The following is an 18,032-nucleotide window of genomic DNA, read 5'->3' on the forward strand; positions in this document are numbered from 1 at the left end:
TTCTGATCTTTCTAAACTATAATTTTTCAATAAACATTTTGTTTAATGATTAATATTGTTATATTACTGCTTAGAGTATTAAGAAATGACAAGAAAATTGTATTTCCCTTTTCTACTCAGATCTTATTTTGAGGAAGAATATTACCATTTTCTAGATTATATATATTTGAATCACACCAACTGACATATTTTAAAGTGTCTAATAGATGATGTTCAACTATTTATTTACATAAAATAGTAGAAATAGCAATGATTAGAGGCAGTGTTTAAATATAATAGCAATAGCTTTCTACTTTATTAATCGACTTCTGGGCAGTTTCAGCCAGTACAACTACAAGCTCTCAATTCGAATAACCATTTTATAGGAATTTGGTGACTTTAAATATGCCATGCTTTTATTATAGACCTCTCAACACATATGCCTGGAAAGAGTTACAATTAAAATCACACCGTCAGCAACCTGCAGCTTTTCATACCAAAAAGCCCAGAACACAGGGCTGTGGGAAAATGTGATAAATCAAACTCTGAGACTCACAATTTAAAAGCCTCACTTTTAAATCAAACTCTGAGACTCACAATTTAAAAGCCCCAGAATGTTGACCTTGGTCTGGTCTGTTCCTCTCTGATTGTTCAACTTGCATTCCTCTTCATGGATGATGGTTTCTTATTAAATTATTTATGGACGTGGCTGACACTAGTTGAATAGATTCATTAAATTTCACAAGTTGTTGGAGTCTATTTCACTGGAAAAAAAAACACTCTTTAGACTCTTTAAAGGACAAAAAGCGTCATTTTTTTTTTTAGCTCTTTTAAAGCATTTAATAAAGCATGAAAAGATATGACATCAATCCTGCTAAAACACAAGGGAAAATGAATGATGTTACTGTAAATCTTTACATCAATCACACCCAATACTTTGGAAAACAATATAGTTTTGTTTGCATTTCAGAAGTGACAAACAACTCTTGTGACTGGCTTAACATAGTCACTTTCTATTAGTCAAGACCAGAAGCAAGTCAGAATTAAAATGTGGCCCTGCGTTGCTAGGCAGCGGAGTTGTCTTGACATGGTGGTTAGTTTCCTTTTCACTGAATGACAACAGTGAAATGAAAGAAGTTTTGAAAAACTTGATAATGGTTTTCAAAGGAGAAGGATAATTGGTGGTGCCCGCTTGTGCAGCACTGTGTGGAAACTTTCAGGCGGCCGTGAGAGAGGACTGTCACTAAAAATTTAAACTCTTGTACACAAACTTGACCTAGAGTCTTCTCCAGGTTTTGGCGGTTCATTTTCAGAACACCCCTCTGAGACCTAGGGGTGTAGGATGAAAGCGTTAAGACAGATGGGGAAAGCCCCAAAGGAAGAAAGGAATCAATAGTTGTGATTTAATCCATTGGTGAAAGGGAGGAATTAAGTAAAATCTTAAAAATGAGGAATGTGTAAAAGACCTTTAGCTAGCACCTATAAAAAACACGTTTTAATTGCATGGTGAGTTGCAGCAGAGCAGACATTTAAATCAAATGCAGTAAATAGAGAAAAGTTAAAAAAAATATATTTGCTTCCTTATGCCAGGGATGAAACAATTACCCTGATGTTATTTTTTTTAAAATATACTCTGATTTAATTCAGAAAAATGTTGCCAACATGATAATTCCCAAAGCAACTGAAAATTATTATAACTTAAGCTTTTAGTGTCTGTGGTAATAATCGAACAGAGCATATTTAACAAAATACAAACAAAAGACCCCAAGCAAACGGAAAACACACAGAATATACACGTTGCTCGCTATTTCACCCCAAACCACCTAATGCAGGAACATTTTGTTTAACCATTTAATTTACCCAGAATTTTAAAAACTGAGCAAAATGGACTCATATTGAAAGAAGGGACCAATTAGTGTTGGATTAACATTCATGGTTATTTACAGTTGTTTTTGTACTTGTTCTTGTGCTCTGACTTCCTAAAATTTCACAACCCAAAGATTTAGAAAAATGGGGTTGTTTAGACGCAAAGTGCAATGAAGTGGCTGTGACCATTGTGTAGACACCACCTCTCTCATTATACCCTCTCAATCAACACTCAGTACACAGGAAACCGCAATAAAGCCCATCTGCCACGGTTAATCTGCAGGCAAACCCACACCCATGTCTATGGCCGTTACTCTCCAGCCTTATTATTCTCAGATCCAAAGCTTCATAAGGGATCAGCCAAAGTCCATTAAAGTAAATAATAGCTAGAAATGACAGGCTTAGCAAGGATTGGGAGGAAGTTGAAGACCAATCTGAGCTCTGAGCTCTGATTAATAGAGAAAAGCATTAGGAGAAAAGGGGAGAAAAATGACCTCAGCCTGCTCCAAAGAATTCCTGAACCTTCGTTGTTAGGGCAAGTGCTACCATCTGAGACGTTAGTGATCCTTGAATTTCCTTCACTTTGATGCAGCTCAAATGGGAAAATTTTGAAGGTTCAGCAAGGCCCCAGACCTCAGCTGGAAAGCTGTCTGGAGTCAACCCTGTCAAAATTCTCTTGTGTAAGAGAAAGCCTTTATTAGCTAGATTGCAACAACGGCAATAACAACACCCACAAACACCCGCCACCGTCTCATGAGGAGGGGCCTCTGCTAGAGATTGCAGATGCATTTATTATTTCCTTGCACATAGTCATTTCTAAAACGTCTCCATACAGATGTAGTAAAATAAAACAATAGTGACTCTTAAAATGAATGCCTTTCAGGAACTAGCTGAATTTAGTCTGCTGATAGGAAAGTGTGTGAGTGTGTGTGTGTGTGTGTGTATGAGGGAGAGTGTGTGTGTGTATGTGTGTGGTATGTGTGTAAGGGTAGTACCCAAATATTTATTCAGTTTCATCTTGAACTGTGATATTTATATTTTCATTGTACAGCACAAAGAATCCTTCTCAAGTAGTTCAAGGTTTGTTGAGTCAAGACAGAATCAAAGTGCTTCAGTTATTTCAACTGTGGGTTTTTATATAAATTGACCAGAAAAAAAAAAAATCCCAAAATTGTTGTAAAAAGGTTTCCTCTCTCCATCATTTAAAAATTATTTTTTACAGCCTCTGTTTGATAAATTTCCTGAGAGGATCCCAGGCAATGATATCCCCCACCCTTCCCCACATAAGTGTATTTGGTCTTCAAATGAGACATTTTTGAATTTTGGAACAGCTCTTAGACAGGTTTTTGCTTTGTTTTTATTTATTTATTTATTTATTTATTTATTTAGAGGAAATCTCTACCTGGTAGGCCTATTTGTGATTATGAGGAACTCATCTTAAGTCTGCTCTGTTATTAAAAAAAAATGTCTTTCCTTGTAGAAAATACCATATTCTTTATGAAATGTGAATTGAAATGAGACTAGTAGAGAGAGCTCAAAAACTGTGAGGGCTCTTTACAGTTAGAGTTGAAAAATAACAAAGCAGCCCCTGCTTGTCAGAAATCCCAGTCTGAGGGGGAGAAAGCGTTTGGCAGAGGCAGGCAGGTATTGGGAAAGCCCTAGTGATTTCTCAGGAAGATAGTAATGGTCCAGATGAGGACTTGATGTCAGGGAGGCTCACCTTCGAATGCATTTCTTGTTCAAGTTGATATTGTAGCATGCAATTTTCATAAATAAAATGAAGAGGCAATGTAAAGAACCACGGTTAAAATGATGGTTCTGCACAGATATTGCTGATAACTTGGCTAATGCACTGTTGATGTGCACGTGGTACAATTTTCATATTTTAATCTTAAGTAGAACAAGAAATGACAATTATGAAAAGACAAAATAGATACCACCAACAGCTGTAATTGCTATCCAGGCTGCTCAAAGATGGGCAAAAGACACAGTAAATCAATATTAAGTTCTCTACAAACGCAGGTATCACAACAAGGACATCATATAACATCATTATAAGCAAATTCTAATACAATTTGGACAGTTGTAAAGAATATAGGATGAATACAGGGACTGTGAGGCTAACTTGTCCTCTGCAGATTCAGACAGTATATTCCAGGGGAAAAAAAATTCCCTGGGAAACATGGCTATGTATTTAGTTAAGTGTGCAAACTGTGCTGGCTTTAGTAAATGAGTGTGATCTTCCTTTCACAATTCAAAACGTTAAGATCATCAAGGGTTAAGTGATTCTGCCACATGCAATTATAACAAGTTGCAATTTACTACTGTTAATACACTACAAGGATTTGGGGGATGCTTTTGTATATACTACTACTTCCTAGGAAATATTATGTGATATTAAAGAAGACCTAATTAAAATAGTGGGTTGAAAAACCACCTAAACTTAAAAGAAAAAAAAAAACTATTAAATATTAAAGGCATAATATAAACATAATTAAAAGAATGAAAATTGAAACCGTTCAGTGCAGACCTTAGCAATGAGAAATGAAATGGAAAAAAAAGACAAATGGAAAGAAACAAAAATTGTGAGGAAAAGATATAACAAAAGTGACAAATATTTAACAGTAAAATCAAAATTAAATACTTCCTTTTAATATTATAGCTGTGAAGTTGTAACGATTTAAATATCCTCGAAAAGTAGGTCTGATTTCATGTACATCTTTCTGGGGATATTTATTTCCTTTATGGAAAATGTAACAACACATGGCCAACAAAAAAGTTTTTATAAATTCTTACCAGTCTTTTGTATCTGTTCGTAAGTTATTTTATGTACTGACAAAGATGGAGTATTTCATGTTTCCTTTGAAAATTTAAAATTTTTAAGTGAAGTAAAATGAATGGAACTTACTCCTTCACCTTCCTCTTTCCATAACTGAACATTATTTTGAATTCACAGGCTCTTCCACAACTACACAGATATGCAACATAAAAGAAATTGTTTTTACCATACTTTCCTAATTTGTATGGAAATGTTATAAATATGAAACTAAATTTGAACAATTTTGAGAATTTCTGGTACCAGAAAAGAAATACTCTATTAACCAAAAAAACTACCGGTCAGAATCAATTTTCTTTTGTGTGTATGTGATAATGAAAAACAACAAAAGTAAAAACACATCAATTGTTTACTTTTGTGCATGGATTTGTACTTCTACAAAATTTCACCTCTCTTGAACATTGTCCTCATCTTATCATTAGATGGTAGACATTTTTAAATTACTTTGCTATTTTTACAAATAAACAATTAAGTGTCCATAAAATAAAGTTTGTGCACATGTGGAATGTTTATAGGTAGTTATTTTATGTCATTATGTATATTATAGCATAAACTGACCTATACGCATTATCTTGTGTAACATGCATAAAAAAGCAACTGGATTTTAAGGCCTTGAGATGCATATATATATGTGTGTGTGTATGTGTATGTGTATATATATATGTATATATATATATATTATACATATATTTTAGTCAGCCAAACACAATTGAAATTTCAATTTCATTCATGGAAAATCAAAAAGTTTTAATAATAAATCTGCTGTTAAATAAGTGAGATTGTAATTCCGAATGCTCTGCATTAGCCTGGGTAATAGAACTGACTTGTAATGAATTTAAATATAAAAAGTTTGTCTTTGGGCATATTGTATTGCCACTGGCTCTTAAAACAGCACTCTTTTCTGTTCTTGATATCAGAGCAAAATCTTTCAAATGAAAAATACTCTTTTTATGCTTTTACTGACTACTCCAAAAAAAAAAAAAGCCATTACTTACTTTCTGCCATTATAATAATCTTCAAACAGTGCTTATATTGCTAAAAAGCAAAGGCCTTTGTGCTAACCACAAGGTGTCTCCAATCTTTAAATTCTCTAGACTCCCTCCCTTCCCTGTTCCATATTTCAATACCAAGTGAATCTATATGATCACATTGTCACATTTGGAAACCTTAAAAACACTCATTCAGATGTAACTTGAAAGTGTGTACTTTAGAAGACATTTTATCAAGCTTAAACATATATGTAAAATATATATTATATGACATACAAATTATAGTTATGTATTATATGCTTATAATATAGCATATATTAAATAAGAATTCACCAGTTACCTTAGGAGCTTATGTTTGGAACCTGGCCTCTTAAAAATAGTGATAGAATACCCAAAAAAGAGGGGAAAAAAGTTTAACATCAAACTTCATTTTAGTTTCTCTGTCATTGAGATTTAATTTTTAATAATCCTATCTGGCAGCTACAACCAGCAACTCCAAGGGAATAACCATTTCGTAGTGGACTAGACTCATCTGCAAAGAGCCACAAATGCAACTCATTCTTGGTTTCTACAAACCAAAGCTATTGGTGAATAGCAATTACTAAAGCTCACCTCATTATGAAGTATGAATATATAACTAAGATTCAATCTTGTTTAAAAGAATTCCAACTACAGAAAGTCTTTCTAATTCAAGGCCATGCGTGGCTTATCTCCCTCTGTACACAGAGAGGAATGTCGTGTGTGTGTGTGTGTGTGTGTGTGTGTGTGTGTGTGTGTGTGTGTTTAATGGGATGCTGTTTATCCCACTATATCTTACCACTCTGTCTCTTTGGATAACAATCACAGGACCCAGATGCTAAGGGTAAGTGATATTTTCCCACAAGCGGCTTCTGGCTCCTTGGCAGACGTGGTAGGCAGTTGCGTTGGCAGGCTCTGTGCTGCCTCTGGCTCTCTTGTGTGGCTTTGCTGTTGAAGGGATGCTTGGCCTGCCCTGTCCTCCTGGATACCATTTCCCTCTGACAGCCCTTGGGTTTTGTGAAGCTTTATTCTGTGCAAATCCCTTGTGCAATCTCTGGATGAACTCTCCCAAGGCAAAACAGGGCCTTTCTTTACAGTTGCGTCTAATGATCAGCTAAAATGCAATTTCAGGTACTCAGGAAAACCCACACCCCAACCAAACTTTTTCAATCTTTGTGGGTGTTTGGTTTTAATTTCTGTCCTTATTTTCACTCCGAGCACAGCGTATCCCAACTTAATTGCCAGGGGGTTGGCCGAAGGATTTTGTGTAAATGTTGCGCTTAGCAATTTTTATGCTGCAATTTATGAGTCTAAAATTCCTTTGTTTCCCCATATTCATCATCATAAACAATTTTTGAAGACTTTTTTTTCTCAGATCACAAATAACATTATAAAATAAGTCTTGCAAGAAATACAAAGCAGGAATTTCACAAATTTACCAAGTGCAATTGGCGGATGAGCTATTTAATGAAATAGAGTAGCATGCTCCTGATATTGATACAGAAGTAATACTTCATTCCCTGCATGCTTGTAATCTGGATGACATTTTGAAGCATGTGCTCAAGTTGTGCAAACAAAGGCACACAGCAGAGCCAAAGATGGTTTCAAAGACACCAATATAACTGTCTGCCGCATAATTTGTGAGACATTTTCATGTTTCCTCGCAGTGATATCACAAAAGTAGTCATAAATGTGTATCATGGATTAAACGATTCGCTGGTTTACCATATGGCTGACCACAGTCCCCAAGGAGAAACAATATCTGGGGGGACCGATAGCCATATTTTCTTTGTAATCTGAAATATCAATAAAGATCCCAAGTTCTCTGAACCAAACATCAGGCACATTTTGCATGGAAATGCTCACTTAAGTTAATCCTGGGTTGAAACTGATTTCTTTACATTCTGCCATTTTTATCTCATGTGACTGTGAAACTCTAGAATTATTGATACTATAGTTTTACAGCTTAGCAAATGAATGGCTACCCAGTCAAAAAAAGACTTACACAGGTGTTACATGGGTCTCCAGGTAATTATCGAAAGCAGTTTCTTACAAAAGTCTCCACATGCTGTATGGGGAACTGAAAATTCTCTGATTGCTGTGATAATATTATAGATTAAGAACAGATACAATTTAGAGAGGAGCATCACCAAAGCCTCACAGAGAATGAAGACCACTCCTCGGTAGCTATGGATCTGTTTTGGCAAAGTTTGTTTTTAATACTGAATCCTCTCCAATGCAGATTAAGCATTATTTATTCAATGTTCTGCAAACCATGTGCTTCTCTTCAGTTGAGAAATGATCACATTCCAACATGATCCCAACGTTTTCTTCTGATTTGTGATAAATCTATATTTTGGAAGAGCAATTCTAGTTAAATTAGCAAAGATTATTGACAATTAGGATCTGATCTTTTTGTTCATGGATCAATTTTTCTCTCTCTTACATGTAAAACATTTAATAAATATTTAAGGAAACCTTAGAGAAATGTTAAATATTTCTGTTAAGCATTTTGACCATCAGCTTCCTGTTCTGTGAAATGGGGCACTTCCCAGAAAGACGATTGCTAAATTTTGTTTTCTCATTTACTATGTTACATAAGAACCCAAAAGATTGTAATTCTATATCTATACACTATTTGGTAGTAATTTAGACAGCATTCCTCTGTTAGTAACTTTTTTCAGTTTCACAACTAAATAGAAGTTGGGCTTTTTCTGTCACTTATAAGATTTTGGGATTGTATTGTTCTATATTTAAAAGACCTGAAAAGATAATTGTAAATTATCTATATTTATACCAACAGAGTCCCTGGTAACATTCTCTAAAACAATAAGCAAAAAGAAACTAAAACTATTTTTGGTTCTCTTTCTACCAGAAGGTGTCACTATTGGGACTACAAGGTAGCGATCCCAAGGCATCTAACAAAATTTACTTGAAAGAAGACCACGCATTACCTGTATAATCCAGAAGGTAATTTACTGACATGCTAACCAACCTACCCTATGCAAAATTGCTTGACTAAAATTTTAATCTCAAATAAACATGAAATGATTTGAAATATGAAATGACGCTACGGAAAATTATGCTGGGAGAAATTCCAAGGTTCTAGAGATCAGTCATTGCAATAAGAAATAACTCATGGGGTTTCTGAAAGGCAATTTGAATAGAATCTTGGTATGCTCCTATTTAAAATAACACTGGATATAAAACTATAAATGTTGGAAAACAAGAAAAGAGTTAGAGTTTTGTCTTTTAAAAACTTTCAAAGTTAAATAACACTTGTGGAGTCAGGTCATTTTTTCAAAGAGGAAAAAAGCCCTGAGTTTCCCCCTGCAGAAATAAATCATACCTATCCTTACCCTAGGAAATATTAAATAATTTTAAACTTCTGGTGGAAAAATTAAATCTTCTCTTTTTTCCCTAAAATTTTTTTTTCCACCTCTATAAAGAACTGTGAGCCTATTTGGGCTTAATTTGATAAAAATATGCTGCAATGGTACTTTCATGTTTAGTCTCACTTGGGGAGATTGTGTTTGGCCCATATCTCTTCACTGTAAGTAGGAAATCTTGGCAGGGAACTTCTGCTTTGCAATTAAGCCAAAAACAATTTTTGGATACTTTAGTTTTATCTAAAGATTTAGTTTAGTTTTTGTTTTGTTGTGTGTGTGTGTGTGTGTGTGTGTGTGTGTGTGTGTGTGTGTGTTGGGTTTTTTGTTTTTATTTTTTTCTTTTTTTTGCTAACTGAGAGAAATATAATGAGTATGGGTGTCAACAATGTGTCCCATCCACCACCCCTTCCACACAGACAAGGTCAAGAAATAGAATTGCATGTTAGAATGGCTTTAACTCTCACACTTGCATGAGAGTCTGATGTACAAAGTAAAAAGAGAGAGAGAGAGAGAGAGGGAATGAAAGAGAGATTACCTGTTATATCCTTGCTGAACAATCTTAAAATATCTCAAAGTGTCCAAGCAGCTCATTCATCAGAGCTTTGTGATCCTTTTATTACCTGAAAAAGGCAGTTAGACATGACCACTTCAAAAGTGTGAATGCCATTATTCAATGTTTTGTACGGTATGTTCATCAGTGGTCCATCTCGGGTGCAGCTCGCCCGTAAGAGCTGGGAGTCATTCTCTCGCGTGCTTTTTTCTGAGACAGCGCCACACGGACAGGTGCACTGACAGAGACTCGCCAGTAGAGGCCTCTCTAGATTTGCCTTCGGATTGCGAACTCGGAAGGAGCCCCGAATCCGGGGCGGTTGACACAAGTACTTGAAAAGATTCTTGTTGCATAGGGAAAAAGATCACTCTTTAATGCCCTTTTAAGTTCCACGATGTTGATTAATGTTGCCCTTTACATTAGTGATGTTTCAAGTAAAAGAAAACAAATTTAAAATGGATCAATTCTATTGAGGATGCGTTAATTAGACAGAGACGCGGCCATATGCTGCGGCTGGAAGGTCCGCTGGCCTTTCCCTTGTAGTTACCTGTGTAAAACCCACCCTATCCTCTACATGAATGCCCAAGCTGAATAGCTATTTGAATGAAGGCTTTAGTTTGATTCGCCATACAAGGGGTACTGTGTCACTGTGTTTTCTTTCTAGGAGTCACTAAGTGATTTCTATATCTGTTGTCATGGTGATATAGCAAAGCAGGGGAAAATGGGGGCAACTTCAGGCTTTCTCCTCACCCTCCGCACTAAGATGTTGTTAGCAAGCCTATAAAACATTGGGCTTTCTCTGGGCCTTCTTTTTGTTCTCTGATTGTCAATAAAACTCATTTTAAGGGTAACAAGGACATCTAAATGTCATCTGTCACCGTGTTAGAGAGATTAAGTTTGTTTAGGGACTTGTGCTGGACAAAGGCCACTATTTGTTCCGCAGATACAAAGCGGTGTTGGCTATCACCACTCTTGATTTAGAAGGAGGCCCGGAGACCATCGAGGAAACATCATCTCAGTTGCAGGTGACAGAGAGGCCTTCTTGACGTGACAGCATTAAAATGACAGAAAAAAAAAAATAATAATGACGGGTTTGAACGAGAATCCGCAGCTCTATTTCCCACACCCCTTTGTAGGCACCCCAAGCAGAAAGTCTCCTCTTAGACTGAGGTAAGAAAAGAGCTGTTGAGGGCCACAGGCCTATTTAAACACATGACATGCACACCTGAGGGTCCTGAATGAATGATAAAAGAAGGGAGAAATGTTTTGCAAGGGACGTCCGACAATAATATGTTATGCATTAATTCAGCATTTGCCCAATAATGAGGCTAAATGGAATGTACAGATTAATGAAGACATTGGTGTTATTAAAATCAAATCCTGTGGTTCATATGCTTTTCTTAATAATGAACATTGTGGCTGTTGGAGAGGAAGAACAGGATTTTTTTCTATTAATTTGGCACACATCCCAGATCTCATTCAACCAGAACCTATCCCCCGCAAAATGCGTCCGTGGCCTTTATGCGCCTTCGTCTTTCTGTTTTATATCTGTGTTAATTTGAGGGAAAAAATATTTCCCCTTTATAGAAAGATTTTTAAAAGTGAACGTGGAACCTAAGTAATAATTAAGTAATTTTAAAAATAGGATGCTTCTCTCAGTATAAAAGGTGATGGACAAGTATATAAAATTACATGCACGTAATGGGGTGCTCACATCACATCTGCCTGCACTCTGGAAATTGGTGCAGCTATCTGGGGGCTTTCAGAGTCTGGTCACGTTAATTCATCTCAAATACTATTTTATAGGAAATGGGCACGGCAGAGAGGGCCACTATGTTAAAACTTAGCTGAGCTGTTAGAAATATTGGACAATGGGAGCTTCTTTATTTGCAATTTACTGGGTCTTGACAATTGGAATATTTATAAAATATGATTGAAAACAGAGTACCACGACCCGTTTTCTAATATCCCCATGAGCACAACTCCACATATGACATGTGTGTATGCACAAGCACTACATGTAGACTGGAGATCACATCTGAAAGGACAATGGGACCATGATAAACTCCCTCTTGGCTCTGTGGGGGAAGGGTATATACATATATATTGTGCATATATATATATATGGCAAACTTTGAGTTTCCTTAATTCATGCTCTCTCAAATCAATGTGAAAATCTGATTTTAGTCAGGCTAGAAAGAGACATAGAGCCATAAATGCTATGTACTTCAACTACTGGGCTGATTCCATTTTCGTTGTATATTTGGCAGTGTGTGATGAGGAAGATAAACTTATAAAGGGCGACTTCGAGAATTAGACCTTGTTAAAAAGCAAAAACCCTGGGAGCTGCACAATCACACATCCGTAGATATGCCTGTAATATTAAACACGTGCAACTCCCAAAAAGAGCTACAGCAGGATTCCCTTTTTTAAAAATACCTGGAGCACATTACCATCAAGCTCAGTGTGATTTTTTATTTTTAAGATAGAAAGATTTATTTTAGACAAACTAATGAAAGCAAATACAGTGCTGAGATGCTGTTACATCAATATTATGGGCCTAGATGACTTTTGTTTAGTATCTTAATAGCTCGGTCATTTCTTATTCATTCAGCTACACACGAGACACCAGGGTGTTATGAAGGACAATACTCTCGGGGCATTTTGAGTTCAATGTGTGTTTCTCTAGTTATGCAGAACATGTGTTGGCATCAGTGATGGTTACAACAGGGGAATCACAATATACAATGAAGTTTTGCCTCGTTCGGAGATAATTTCCTGTTCCTTGAAACACAGCCTTTGGAACAGCTGAAGTATAGTTTTCTGGTGCTCTGTTACAGAATGTGCTGGATGTATGTCTTCTCTCTATTTTTAACCTCTTATTTCTTATATCATCTCAGATAAAGAGTTATCTGGAAGAATCAAAAACAAATCCCTAAGAAAAAGTATGCTGAGCTTCAAAACAGACCGGTGAAAAGGAATATTTGTCACTTATACTTGAGGCTATAAACAAGGAGACTGAGAAAATAGATTGGAGAAGTCCAGTAATTCACAAAGATAAACACACACGCACACATGCACATAAAGAGTTACATGCATTAATCTTTACTACTTTGTCCCCAGAAGAACATCTCTTGTTACTCTAGATGTTTTGAAGCTTTACAGATTCAGAGTAATTCTGATGAGAAAGTAAAAGGAAATGGGTGCTACACCGTATCATTTTGTTCCCTAAATTTCTTGGGCTGAAAATCCTCTAAATGCCTTTAAGTAGCTATGCAATTTAGATGGATTATTTAATTTGTATGGCCTCAATTTCCTGTCCAGGAAAATATAGGGATAGGTCTAGGTAACCTCTGAGGGCTCTTGCAGTCCTACAGGAAATTCATATAAGGTTTTCAATTTTTGAACATGACTAATACTTTGAAAGCAGCTATTTTGACTAAGAAAAAAATAGCAGAATTGACAAGATTTTCACAGTATAATTAATGTTCAATAAAATATGCAATTTTACTTACGATTTACTGTGCCCAGTTAAGAATGCAGGCAGTTGTATTTTCTAAGTACTACAATCTTTTCACTTTTGACAAGTGAGTAGCAAAAGAGTTCATCAGATTGGGACTAAGTTAATTCATCAAGGCTTTGTATCATCCTGGGTTTTTAACTACTCTTTTGCATTCAGGAAATAGTTAAACAACAAGTGCAAATCCATTATGGTACAGTCCACAGGTAAAAGACAGTATCTTTGATGAATAATACACTCACTTGATATGTTGTCATTTGAACCAAATGACAGTTGAGAATATTCTTTTCCCTCTCCTCTCCCATCCTGCATCCAAATTCTCAAATCATGCTTTTTATTCTTGTTTAGAGCAATCATACAATATCTAAATTTATCATAAAGTAAGTGACTCTGGTAGGTAATTTCTGCATTGTAAAATTCACTTTCCACCTTACAGAATCTACTATTTCTTCATCAGTAGTAGTCATCTTCAAGAAGATATGTAAATAATATGAGTAAGTCAGTCTAGCATTATCTTCTCAGGAATATTTAAGCCAAATAAAGCCCTTTATGTCCAGAAATAGTTTAACAAAGATATTGGATTGATAAAATTATAAACAATTCTATCTCTTCTGCTCATTTCCTCTACTGACTAAAGTTTCAAGTGTTTTCATTCCCACTTGTAAATATAAAATTATACAATATTTATCCATTTTTAATTTCATTCAGCTACTAATTAAAATTGAAATGCATACTCCCATACAACCATTTTAAAGTTAGGAATAAATCGCATTTCATTAATAGTAATAACTGCACCATATGGGAAAAAAATCCTATGTTTAAGAAAGTATAAGGAGAGTTGGCCTAATAATGTATGTTATAGAAAGATGACTCTTGTCATATTTTCTTATTAATTATTGGTAGTATTCTTTCATACATTAAAGATTGAGTAATGTGTGGTAAAGTAATCAAAATTCCTGATGAGATCATCTTCTAATTTTTGAAATTAAAACCTTTTCTTTTTCATATTTTAAATTATACTAATAATTTACCACCATCAAATATTTTAAAGCAACAAAGTAAGAAAAAATAATAGCATAATTATAAAATTCCAATAAAGCATTCTTTGAATCTGCATCACAGCTTATTATTTTCAATAGTACTTAGGTCTTCTAACTCTACAAAAAAATTTTGGACTTGTACATTAAAAGATAAATAATAAATCTATTAAGAAGATGATAGCCTTAATTGTGACTTAATTATAATGGTGACAATTTTAAAATGTTTTTAGGGGAAAATTCAAAATAAAATTATAACTTTGAAATGTTACTAAAATCAATTTTCCAATCAAAGAAATATTTCTACTTATGAATGTATTTTTTGTAGTATTTTTAAACTTAATGATGTTCTACACTGATATGTACATTATATAAACCAAGAAATTTGAATGGTTAAAAAAATTAGAATTTCAGTTCCATATGAAAGCCATTCTTTTAAGATACTTTAAGTTGAAATGATGGAGTCCCTTTATCACTGTGCTTACATTTGTACAATCTAAAACTCAAGCAAACAAACAAATAGAGATCTTAGTATATAAAACTTGGATAAGTTGTCCATTCTCATTGTAGCATCTGAATAACAGATTTTTCAATCTATTAAAAAAATGGATTTTATTGACCTATCTTTTCTTGAGCTTCAAGTATCAGTATTGTTCATTTTGTTGCAAAATTTTATACATGCTTTAAAAGAATGACTTGTTTCTCTTTTGGTACCATTACCTAAGTTTCTGAATGTTTGGGGCCTTTTTATATTATTCACATATCACTTTTTAGTAAGGCATTGGTTAAGGTGAAATAGACATAGAGATTTCACAGTTCATTTATAACATTTTTCTTATCAGTTCTGAGGGGAAAAAACAACATAGATTTTTAAAAATATTTCCTGACACATTAAGAAAATAATGCCTTGAAGTGTGGAAAAATCAAAATTCCATTATTTGAATTTCAACTCTAAAAATTATGTGGAATTAGTGATATAAAGTGATATTTAATAAGAAAAATAGATCTCCCATCAGATAATAATCCTGTTGCTTTCAACAGGCTACCTCCTCTAGGTTAAAAATGGTTAATTCAGGTATTATTTAAATTACCTTTAAAGAAATTACCTTTAAGTGAAAATTTTTCTACTGACATAATTCCATATAAGAAGAGAATAAAATAGCTGAGGAATATGATCACAACAAAACAGTAAATATTTATTTTCAGAAAATATTTGAATAGGACTCTTTTGTAAATGAATGTATATGTAATTTTAAAAGAATACGTTAATCCAAAATAGCAACATCTTCACTGGATGGTATAGCCTTTTTGGAAACTATAAAGACACCAACTTCACTAGTTTGCTATTATCAGACTGAGCTTCCATTTCCTTTAATACTCTCTCATTTTTTTTCTCCTGCAAAGAATAATTTACTTGAAGTTATTTTGTTCTTTCATCATTGCATTTATCACTCTTATTTCTCTGTGTCTCTCTTTTACCTAAACCTTGGTATTTTCTTATGGCCTCTGTTTCTTTAATAACAATCTTTAATAACTTTATCGATCATTTCACATTTTAGTCTTTATTATTTAAGCTTGGTATTTAATGAAACCACTTTAAATAGCTTAGAAAAGTGAGTAAAAAACACTAATATTTTATATTTAAATAATATTGTGCCCTTGAAAATGCTTCCTAAAATCATATACAAGTCTCTCTTTAATGCCTAAAATTATATTATAATTTGGCTGCTTCTTCATAGGCATATTTAAGATGAAAAATCCTAAAGAGAAGTCTTTGCCCTTAAGGAATGGAAGGTGAGGGAAAACATTTTTTTCTTTTCCTTTTTTAAATCAACATCACAAAGAAATGAAATTAGTAGATGAATTTTGCAGCAACTTTATAATATTTAAAAATAAGTAAGAAGTAAAGTAAAGATAAAAGTACACTCAAGTCCATAATATTAGGAAAGTTCATGTGTATATTCTTTCTCCACCCATTTTGTTTTGTTTTAAATCAACCTTTAAAGGCTTTTTGGATAAGCAGTATGAGTAGAGATGTAGCTTCAGAATTAGAGAGGTCAAAGTTCAAATCTTGACTCTAGAAAAGACAAATACATTCCCAAAGTCACCCTTCATTCATCTATCAAATAAGTCATAACAATTCCGTGACAATTAAGGTAAGGTATTTCAAATACTTACCAGAGAAACTGGCACCCTGGAAGAGTTCAATGAAGTTGGGTCTTTATAATGTTATTAGTATTTTCCAGACAACATAGCATCAGCAAAATATAAGTAGATATATACACACATAGGTTTAGAGTCAGGTAGGTTATGTTGATTCTAACACAAGAGGAGTGGCATTTGATCAACTAATTCTAATGAGTTGAGATCAACTCATTCTAATTCTCTGAGTTTAAATTTCCACTTCTATGACAGTCTGTATATTTGATAGAGGCACCAAATCTATTCTAGACCAGTAAATGCTTATAAATGTCTAATTTGCATTTGTTGATTTCGTATGGTGTAAATCCTTCCATCATGGCCAATTTCAAGCTTCCAACACAGGGTTGGAAAGAGATGTACAGTTGCACATCATATGATATTATTTCCCCATATAGATTCAATAATTGTTAGCAACATCAAAAGCAGAGTTATTAGTGAATTATTATATAATAATTAAGAATAATGCATTTTGAATATTACCCTTTTTTATTTTTTCAGGTTTTTTGTAATATTATCATTTTAGAATAATTTATTTTATGATAAGTCTTGTAATTTTTTTATAATAAGAGTTATGTCTCTCAATAGTTCTGAAAATGTAATCATCATCTCTTATGAGCCAAGAGGAACTGGTTCTAGTAGTACGACAGTATATGAAGATTAAATTAGGTAAGACTGACAAAAATGCCTACACAGATTTCCTTTTGAACAAAGCACTTTGCAAATTACATATATCCATATCTATATATTTATAGAGCTATAAGGCATTTTATATTTATTTGTTATTACTTATTTACACACATTTCTTTGCCACAACACAATGAATTATTGCTTTTGTCCGAGTCAAGTAGGGAAAGTAGATGAAAATACCAAAACAAATAAACAAAAACAAATAAACAAAGCTGTCCGTTAGACACAACTCAGTCTGGAAAACATTTAAGTCTCCACCAGTGTGATCACTCAGAACGTATTTCAGTATCAATCGACTCAATTTTTGCCTTCATTAATAATTTCAACTCCACTGTCAATGAATATATGAAACATAAATGTTACAAACATTATACTAAAACTTTTTTAAGTTTAAATTTTGATATTTCATTAGCAATTCTTATTTATAAAATATGTGATTAATATAACTTATATGTACTATCTTATATAACTAATACTAAATTAGCAATAGCAAATCTTATAGCATTTAGTCAGACTAAAGAAAATATTTCAATATTTTTCTCCTTAGATAAGTTCATTTGCCTGAGCCAGTTGATTTTTTAAAAACTAAGCATAACATGATTCAGAATTGGCACCCTGGGGAATCATTGCCACCATGAGGAATTCTCTGAAAAATCAATTAAAGCAAATTTAAATAAATTAAATGAAAGGAAGCTCCTTCATGGAAACTCTCAAAATACAAACATATTAAAACTATACGAAGTAACTCTATATTCAAAATACATGCAGATATTTCTCCTTCATTACTAATGTGATTTTTTTTCAAAGTCATTCAACAAATACTTACGGAGGAACTACCATATTTCAGATCCTTGTGCTAGGTGATTTTCCATGTTACTTTGATTCTCAGCTTCTCTTTGTTAATATCTTAACCAGACTATTTAAAACTTTGCACATCTCAAGTGTTATAAAAGAGCTCT

General features: G+C 33.8%; 1 long non-coding RNA gene across 1 annotated transcript; it reads right to left on the reverse strand.

Moving 5' to 3' along the window:
- Window positions 1–592: 592 nt before the first annotated feature.
- LOC116566881 lies at window positions 593–16,565 on the reverse strand. Its single transcript, XR_004276040.1, has 3 exons — window positions 16,363–16,565; window positions 9,613–9,697; window positions 593–743 (listed from the first exon to the last, which is right to left on the reverse strand). It is a non-coding gene; the product is annotated as an uncharacterized LOC116566881 (long non-coding RNA).
- Window positions 16,566–18,032: the final 1,467 nt, after the last annotated feature.

The sequence above is a fragment of the Mustela erminea genome, chromosome 1 (genome assembly GCF_009829155.1).
Source record: "Mustela erminea isolate mMusErm1 chromosome 1, mMusErm1.Pri, whole genome shotgun sequence".
Classification (NCBI taxonomy): domain Eukaryota; kingdom Metazoa; phylum Chordata; class Mammalia; order Carnivora; family Mustelidae; genus Mustela; species Mustela erminea.